The following is an 8,976-nucleotide window of genomic DNA, read 5'->3' as shown; positions in this document are numbered from 1 at the left end:
TCATCGTTTCGCAGACGTTCAGCTGCAAATCGACGAAAGCCTAAACGGAGGCGGGTGTGTGTTCTGCCGCTTAAGCTTCTTTCTAAGTGGTAAATGATGTTCCTGCCCCTCTTCAATTCATGAAATTCCTGACATATTTCCCCGGAAACACACCTCGCCCCCTCCCCTCGTTTGTCACCTGTGTTTAGGGCAGAAACTCAGTTGTGCACTCCCCTCCCTCCATTATCGGTGTCGTTGACTCTAGCTGTCAATCTCTGTGTGCTTCTCTCGATCTTCATTGCTCTGCATTGGGGTGGATTTAAAGCTTTTCATTTATGGCTTTCTTCATTTTCGATTTTCCTCTTCTTCATTGTCTCATTCGGCTTCTATGTTAGGGTGGTTTGAAGTTGCAGTGCTCAATCATAAAAATTTATGGAATGAGAGAAATATGAGCACTACTTTTTTGTTATATATATATATATATATAATGCTACAATGGTGGTGGCTGACTTCTCTGGTGCTCTTCTATATATATTTTGGGGGAATTTTTATTGGACTTCTTTAATATATTCGTGTTCTGATGTTAGAATTTAAATTTGCTTGTTGTTAGTCTCTTCTTCTGTTTAGAGAAACATTTTGAGGGGAGAAATTTTAGCATTTTTTTTTTTTTTTTTTTTTTTTTTTGAAAGATTTATACCATTGGAAAAGGCTATGTTCTTATGCAAACTAGAAAATTATAAGACATATAAGTTAGCGGATTCTATTTCCATCCTACTCAATTAGGAGAAGTTAGGGAAGTAGAGATATATGTGCACTATTTTTTTTGTCTTTTTTCGAATCTATGTTGAACTTGTTTTATATATTTTTGTTCTAATGTTAAAAGGTCAATTTGTTTTGCCCTTGCCTCTGGGGAGAGAAATTTTAGCACATATTTTTTTTTATTATTTGAAAGATGTATACGAGTGGAGAAGCCTATGTTCTGATGCAAACTATACGGGTATACGTCAGATAAGTTAGCAACTTCTATTTCTCTTATGCTCAATCAGGAGAGGAAAGGGATGGAGAGATATATGTGCACTATTTTTCTGTCTTTTTTAGAATTTATGTTGGACTTGTTTTATATATTCATGCTCTTATATTAGAAAGTCAATTTATTTGCTCTTGCCTCTTATTCAGTTCAGAGAAACATTTTGAGGGGAGAAATTTTAGCAGCGGTTTTTTTTTTTTATTTGAAAGATTTATACCATTAGAAGGGAGTGTTCATGATAGCAAAATTTTTAAATTTGCAACATGATGGCGTGAATGTAAATTTTCAATGCCTCCTCAAGGTTAGTACATTTTAGATATCATTAGAATATTTCCATTTTAGAGAATCCACTAACAATATCACTATTCATGAAAATATTACCTAGTTGATTCGGGATATCCATTGCAACAGGGCTTTTTGAAGCCATTCTCGACACGAGATATCACCTTCCTAATTTTAAGCATAGCAGCCAAGTGATTAGAGGGCGTAATGAACTCTTCAACAAAAGACACTCGTCACTATGGAGTGTCATCAAGAGAGCATTTAGTGTATGGAAGAAGAAGTGGGTCATACTCCTGGATATGCCTATGTATTCTTTCAAAAAACAAGTGAAGAGAGTTGTTGCAACAATAACACTCATAGTTTTATATGGAGACATCCATCTTGAGATGATATCAATTTAAGGATCTTATATGAAGATCCTACCTATATGTTAAGGAAGCTAATCAACAACAGGCCGAACATTCAGTGCCTCATGGAGACTTTAGTACAACTGAGTACATCACTTATATGGGAGAAGGCATCAAGAAGAAAATACACTTAAGAGAAGAGAATATCGATGCTTTGGTGAACGCATTAATTATATTTATGTAGCATCACCTACTTATTTATTGTTGATGATTTATATTCAATTATACATTGAATCCGTGGATGTATATTTTCTAAATCTTTATAGAAATTTGTATTGTAGCTTTTTTTATGTGTTCCTACTACATTTTATTTTTAATTTTAAAACTAGTTAATTTTTTTTATGTTTTTGTCTCATATATACTTATTTTCTGTTAATTAAAGCTATATTATATTATAATAACAGGAAAAATGAGTTCAAGAGCATCAGGTACTTTGAGAGTTCCATTCTACCATTATGGCAATGGGTATGTTCAGTACCAATCAAGAAGGGAAGGTAGTACGAGAAAATATTTAACTCTTGTCCCATAAACAAGACTCGTGAAGATTACGAGTTTTTTTGTTGGGTTGATGACACTAATGAGTTCACTCCAGACCATTATCAAGTGAGGAGAGATGCTACCATGGAGAGGAGATTGTCTGATAGACTTGATCGTCAGGACATGAAATCAAACATCATTCTAAGTTTGTTGGTTGTTATAGTTGTCCTTATTATTGTAGTTATATGCTTTAAAGAATCGTCCATTTTTTTATGTACTACTGGATTTTGTACTGTACTGCTATTTTTTTGGTAGTAGGATCTGTTTATGTCATTCTATTTAAATTATCCTGAAATCTGCAATTATTTAAATATTTTACATGTATAAGGGTAAAACATAATTTCTCAACAGAAATAGTAACAGTGCACCAAATCTCCCAAATAGATTTTTGTTTCTCCACCAACAGCTTTCTCACAGTTCTTGAGAAGTTGCTTATTCAGAAAGTAACATTACAGTTGTTTCTTGGAAAAGCAACAACCACCCCAAACACACCTTTAGGGATGTGGTAAGATAGGACACATTGGGAAAGCAACTCACACGGGACCCAAAAACCAGGTGGTTCAAGCAGCCGAAGGACCCTTGAGACATAAGCAATTCGGCAGAAGAAGCTGAGCGACTGAAAAAGCTAATGACCTCTTAAGGCCTGAGTTAATCGATAATAATAGCTCCCATCAGGATCAACAATTCCTGTATGCCTTCGTACGATCAACCAACTGGCTTCAGTTGCGTTGTCAGCAGATCGATAGAACCCACTCAAACAAGTCGACCAACATGGCCAACCACCTCATCCCAGTTGCCCAACTTACTGAGTCGAGGAACTAAAAGGTCTTTATGTCCTACCATAGCGAGAGACTCATAACATCATGAACAAATCCCTCCTAAACTAAAGGTGCCCATGTAATTTCATTCTTTGTCTAAAATAAGAGACCATTTATAAATGAATGGTTATACAGCCTTAGTCAAAAAGGTTGGAAAGGGTCAATGCACATGATTTAATTTAATGTTCACTATTGTTCATTAGTGCGTTTCTTATCTCCCCTTCTTTTTTTTTTTTCTCTCTCTCTCTCTATGCTTTTATTCATTGGGTGTGACTTACAGGATAAATATAGATTCAACATCCTGAAAGGTGCAATAAGTGTGAAGTCATGACACTAAGAAGAGAACTATGCAGAGAAGAAACTCAAACGAGAGACATAGGAAATATGGAGTTAAAATTATCTATTTTTATGCACATTTTATGCTCAATTTTTTAAGATATTATGTTTTAATGAAATGTATTTTTATTTTTTTGGTTCCAGGTGCAAGAAAAAGAGTTTAAGAGTAAAAAAGAGCAAAATTACATAAAAAATGAGGCGCCAAATGCAGAACTTGGCTGACACCTAAGCGCCACAATTATTTTATAGAAGATTCATTGAATGAGGGTGAATATTGAAGAGATTTCTAAAGTAACCTTTGGTCATTTTTAAAGCTCTATAAATAGTGATTAAATCCAAGAGGCTAGGGGGTTAGATATATAGAGTTGCATATTGTGCGAGTGTGTTAAGAGTGCTGGAAGTTTTCTTTGTGAGGCTTTTTTTATTTCTGAAGTTTGTGAGTTCTATAAGTGTCGTTGGAGTCGGAGAAGTAAGAGAACTTCAAAGGAGTGTTTGGGGAAACATTCCAGATAAGTATTTTTATATTTGTCTTTAAGTTTTTTACTTTGGGTTTGAGTTTATAAATATATTTTATTTTGTTATCCCTATGCATTTTGAGTTGTTTTCTCTCTTTCTCTTTGTAATATGAAGTAAAAAATTGAGTGATTTTGTTATAATTTGGAATTTCTTTTATTATTAAAAATTATGATGATATTTTAACCCGTTCTTCATTTACTTTACAAATTGACCACTTGTATTGTTAAAATTTGTTGAGGAAACTTATAGACCCGAAAGGGCTAAGATTTCTTAACTTGTAAGTATCACATTTCACCTTGGAAAGACTAGTGGCGATCGTTTGAAGGGGAGTGCAAATAGATAGGTAGATAAGATTTGATGGGCGTAGAATTGATGTTTCTATGGTGAAAGGCTAGATTCTTTTATCAATTTGGTCTTGAGATTGTAACCAAGGGTCACTGGTAGGTTCTATAGAGAGGGCACAGTGGGTAATCTAGAAGTGAGAGACTAGAACCTACAAAGCACTACTATACATGCCAACACTAACTTTAGATTAGTCAATGTATTTTACACAATCAAAAAAAGAAAAGAATATATATGCTCATATTTTTCACAATACCACATTTAAACTTCTAAACTTGAATTCCCACACTGATTATGAATTAGTTGCAATGAGAAGTCTCTTTTTAAATATTTTCTAAAATCATTACATTTAGTTTTACTTACATTTTGTAGAAATTAGTAAACTTAATTTTCATCATTATTTTTTAGATATTTGATGTAGTTTTAAGTAAAGTTCTCTGAAAGTTAAAATTCTTGAATTTCATTTCTTTTCGTTTACATGTCCCTGTGGAATCAATACTGAGTTTTTAAAGAAAATTCTATTTTACTTGAAACGATACGTATACTTGCGTAGTACCCCTAGTAAGAAAACTATTTCTTTAAATTTTATCATATTACATTTTTTTTCACTAGCCGTTAAATATAATTTGGGTCAATTTTTTGGCATATTAAGGAACATAAATATCTGCATAATTGCGGGTCAGGTCAGTGAGCTAGGGAGTGTGTTCAACAACAGATTCAAGAGCTGAGAGACCAGATGTTGGGTTAGATGGAGGAGTTGACCTGAGAAATACTCGGGGAAGAGAACAAGATTCCTGGGAGTAGAAGCCCCATGAGAAAGAACTCAAACCCCAAGGCGGGCAAGCGGCTCATGGGGCAAAAATATTCGCAAACCCCAGTAGCAGGATAGTGTTGGGTTTGCATTGATTAGTAAAAAATGTTGTGTGTGTGTTGAGCCTCGCCACTGGCTAAAGAATACTTTCTCCCAATAGATTTATGATGTTAATCCACCAGAGAAATTCAAGGTTCCTTTGATGGAGTCATATAAGGGACAAACTGACCGGATCAAATATCTCACTTCTTTTGAGTCGTTCGTTTGCATTTTCAAAATCTCTGAGGCACTAAAGTGTCAGTTATTTACACCACACTGAGAGAATCAACCCTTAGGTAGTTCAACAGCCTCCACATAGAAGTAATTAGCTTCTTTACCAAATTTAGAAGTATGTTTCTAGAATAATTTGCTAGCATCCAGAGGTCCAAGAAGAGCTTACAATCTTTATGACAGGTTAAGTAAAGGCAGGATGAGAACATGTGCTTCTACATAATAAGGTTCCAAAAGATGATGTTGGATATGAGATTTGTAGCCTCGAGTGGCACACGCTGCCTTGAACCAAGGGCTGAGGGGAGAAAGGTTTTGAAACATCCTCAGTTTACTACAGTAAAAAACTCTGGTTAAGTTGTTAAAGATGGCAAACAACCACATCATGATTGAGGAGAGTGTGAACAACAACCAACACAAACCTAAACTATTAGATCTTTTCAAATGAAAGAGAGCCTCCAAGGATAATGGGTAGAGGTTGAAGGATGGCCCACGCCCTTTGAACCATTCCTGGTACAAAAATTGTTGACCACCTTGAGACAATAAGGGAGTCATGTGAAATCATCACCCAAAAGGACAAACAAGGAACCATGACCAACAACTGCCTCATTTTTATGGGCATCCAACACGCGATGACCGAGCACCAAACATTACCCTTTTGAGGTTCTCCATGACTAAAATTGTTGAGACCATCAGAATAAGGAACAACTTTAGTAGACTCCCTCGATGAAAATTAAAGCATTTCTTTGAGATCCAAAAGATTTCTGTCAGTATTATAGGGACCATGGTCATGACATGGTGGAGTGTACGCGCCTTCCTAGCTTGGTTGAAGAATTGATCCAACCGAGAAGCTCAAGGAGCTTGTAGCACTTAGGGACACTACCTAAAGGTAGGGGAAGGCCCCAGTTAAGGAGGCATCAAGTGAACCAATTAGAGCAAACACCATCCATATTATAGAGATGGTACCGAAAATTCTAGGTGGAGATGGGCATTAATCCTGATGAGTCGGTTATAAAAGGCTCTAATCATGAGAATTATGTGTGGCTATCTCGGTGGTGAGACATAGTCCTCATTCACCAATTACTTTCATAAACACTGACTTGACCATGAAGGGTAATCCCTTCAACGACGCCATTTTTGTCACTTCTCTAATATGTGACAAACAAATTGGTAGAATTTTTGTCAGCACCAGTAGTTCTGTGAGCATTTTGCTTAAATATGTGTTTAAGGAAATGAATCTTTTGCTGATCAGCGGGTTACACTGTCCCATCCTCTATATGGATTTTATAGGGAGAGGAAAGAATCTTTGGGAGTTATCTCATTAGCAATCACCTAGGGATAAGGTGAAAAATAATTCAACTACACTGAAACATTGTTGTTAAGTTTCCAGGCGATGAATGGATCATACCCATTCGAGGAAAGTTGGAGCAGTTTTGAACCTCCAACCTTGAAGCAATTGGGAGTATGGAGTAAAAGCCATTGGACATCCATAACCAATGAGAGGGGAGCCTCAAAATAAATGAGGTAACTCTCAAAATTTCTTTAAACGATGAAGAGCCTAGTATATCTTTTCTAATAGTTGAAAGTTTTGATACAGAGCATAAGGATTTGCTGATCTTGACTCTCCGGAGCCATCAAAATGTATCTGCTTGGTATGTTGCAAAAATGTTAGTTTAATAAGCACGACTTTCCAATGCCTGAACGTTGGCCCAATCGTCTGACCAATGAAGTAGAAAATAAGGTCCTCCACCATGACATTTGTTGAGCTTATACAAGAGGAGGTGCAAAAGTTGAAGGAGCCCGACTACATTCGAGACCTGTAAAACCTATTCCGGGTCTTTAAGGTGGTGATGGTGTTAAAGGCAAATGGCAAGTGGAGGTTGAGTGTGGACTTCACCAATCTGAATTCTGACTACTGAAAAGATAACTACCCACTACCATGAATCGATGATCTGGTGGACTCGATGATCAACTATTCTATTAGTAGTAGACACAAAGAAGATAATGTTCATTATTAGTGAAGGCTGGTGTGGGTGGTGGATTTCTGTGATGTGTGTTGTAAATATCTTTAAATATTACAATACACACACGACGACACTAATAGTAAATATGCAGTTCAATCCCTATAAAAATAAATTCAGCATAAATAGTTTTATCTTTTAAAGTCTCTAAGCTGTCAAACCCTTAATAGTAATGCAAGTATACATATTGCTCAAGTAATAAATGGCTCTAATGGAGTCTTAAGTATCGATCTCATAGGGAGTTGGAAACTCTTATGGTTATAGTGTCAAACACAATATTTAGACTATAAAATAAGTAAGCAAAATAATTCTAAAGTAAATTTAATGTGTGCTAAATGAAATGTAGTTAAAAGAACTAAGTTAACTAACTAATTACTAAACTTCAAAAGTAAACTTTTAAATATTGAACAAAGTTTTGAAACGAAGAGTTCAAATTTAAGAAAGCATCATTCCCAAAGCATCAGTTCAAATTTAAGAAAGCATCATTCCCCTTTACAATGAGTTTATGGAGTGTGAAGAAATTAAAATCATTTAAAATACATATAAAATTATATTATTTCAAATAGGAGCAATCCTATTCCTTACCCTCTAAAAGTGCATAAAGAACAGAGTTTGGTCCCTAAAACTATGGTTAGGTTGAGAGGATACTAACTGCTGATGCGCCCCAAGTGTGTGTTATTTTTCTACATGTTTTTTGTAAATTTAAATCCCCAGTAACAGTGCCAAAAACTTGACCCATCCCAAAATTATGCAATAAATGAACTTTCAAAATATGGCCAAAAAATTGACCCAATTTATATTTAGTGGTTAAAATCAAAATGTTATAAAATATATAAAATAGTTCACACACTAGTGGTTCTATGTAAGTGCACGTATCACTTCAAGTAATATAGGGTTTTCCTTAAGATTCCTAGTATCGATCTCACAGAGAAGCGTGATACACCAAAAATATATGCATTTTTAGACCCATATTTTATACTCATTTTTGGTGATATTGCACTTTAAAGGAAAGTATTTTTCATGGTTTGTTGTATTTTTAGGACTTGGTGCAAAAAGGAAGCAAAAAGAATAAAATTTGGAGTCAAATGGAGTTTTAGAAAAATTGTTAAGCGCCGACGATGCCAGAATGGGTGTCGATGACCCTGTTTGAGAGAGAACATGGATTTAATTAAATGGCCACTGGCGCCGATGACACCAGTGTCGGTGCATACCCTATTTCTAGAATATTCGAGAAATTTGGACGTTTTTTCAAGTGTTTTTGGATGCACCTATTAAAAAACTGACCTTAGGCTTTATTTAGAGCTGAAATTGATCAGAAAAGACTCTCTCTTCGCACTCCTTCGCTCGCTCGTGGTCTTTCTTTGCCCCCTTTGTGTCACTTTGCATCCTTCCACGTCATTCCACACAATTAGTGATTACACAACATTACTGATTTATTTTCTTTATAGTTTTGAGTTTTTGTTGTGAGTTTAAGTGTGAATTACTCTTTAAGAGTGTTAGAGAGGGAGAGAAGTGAGAGATTTGTTCTTCCCACATTTCCTAAGAGAGGCTACAAAGGATTTGCTTTGAGAAAAGGTTTGAGAAAAGTGTTATTTGTTTATTATTATTGTATGAACTTTCTTTTATATATGAA

This window comes from Phalaenopsis equestris, unplaced genomic scaffold (genome assembly GCF_001263595.1).
Source record: "Phalaenopsis equestris unplaced genomic scaffold, ASM126359v1 Scaffold235994, whole genome shotgun sequence".
Classification (NCBI taxonomy): Eukaryota; Viridiplantae; Streptophyta; class Magnoliopsida; order Asparagales; family Orchidaceae; genus Phalaenopsis; species Phalaenopsis equestris.
The sequence above is the reverse complement of the archived record's forward strand: the minus strand, read 5'-3'. Positions refer to the sequence as shown.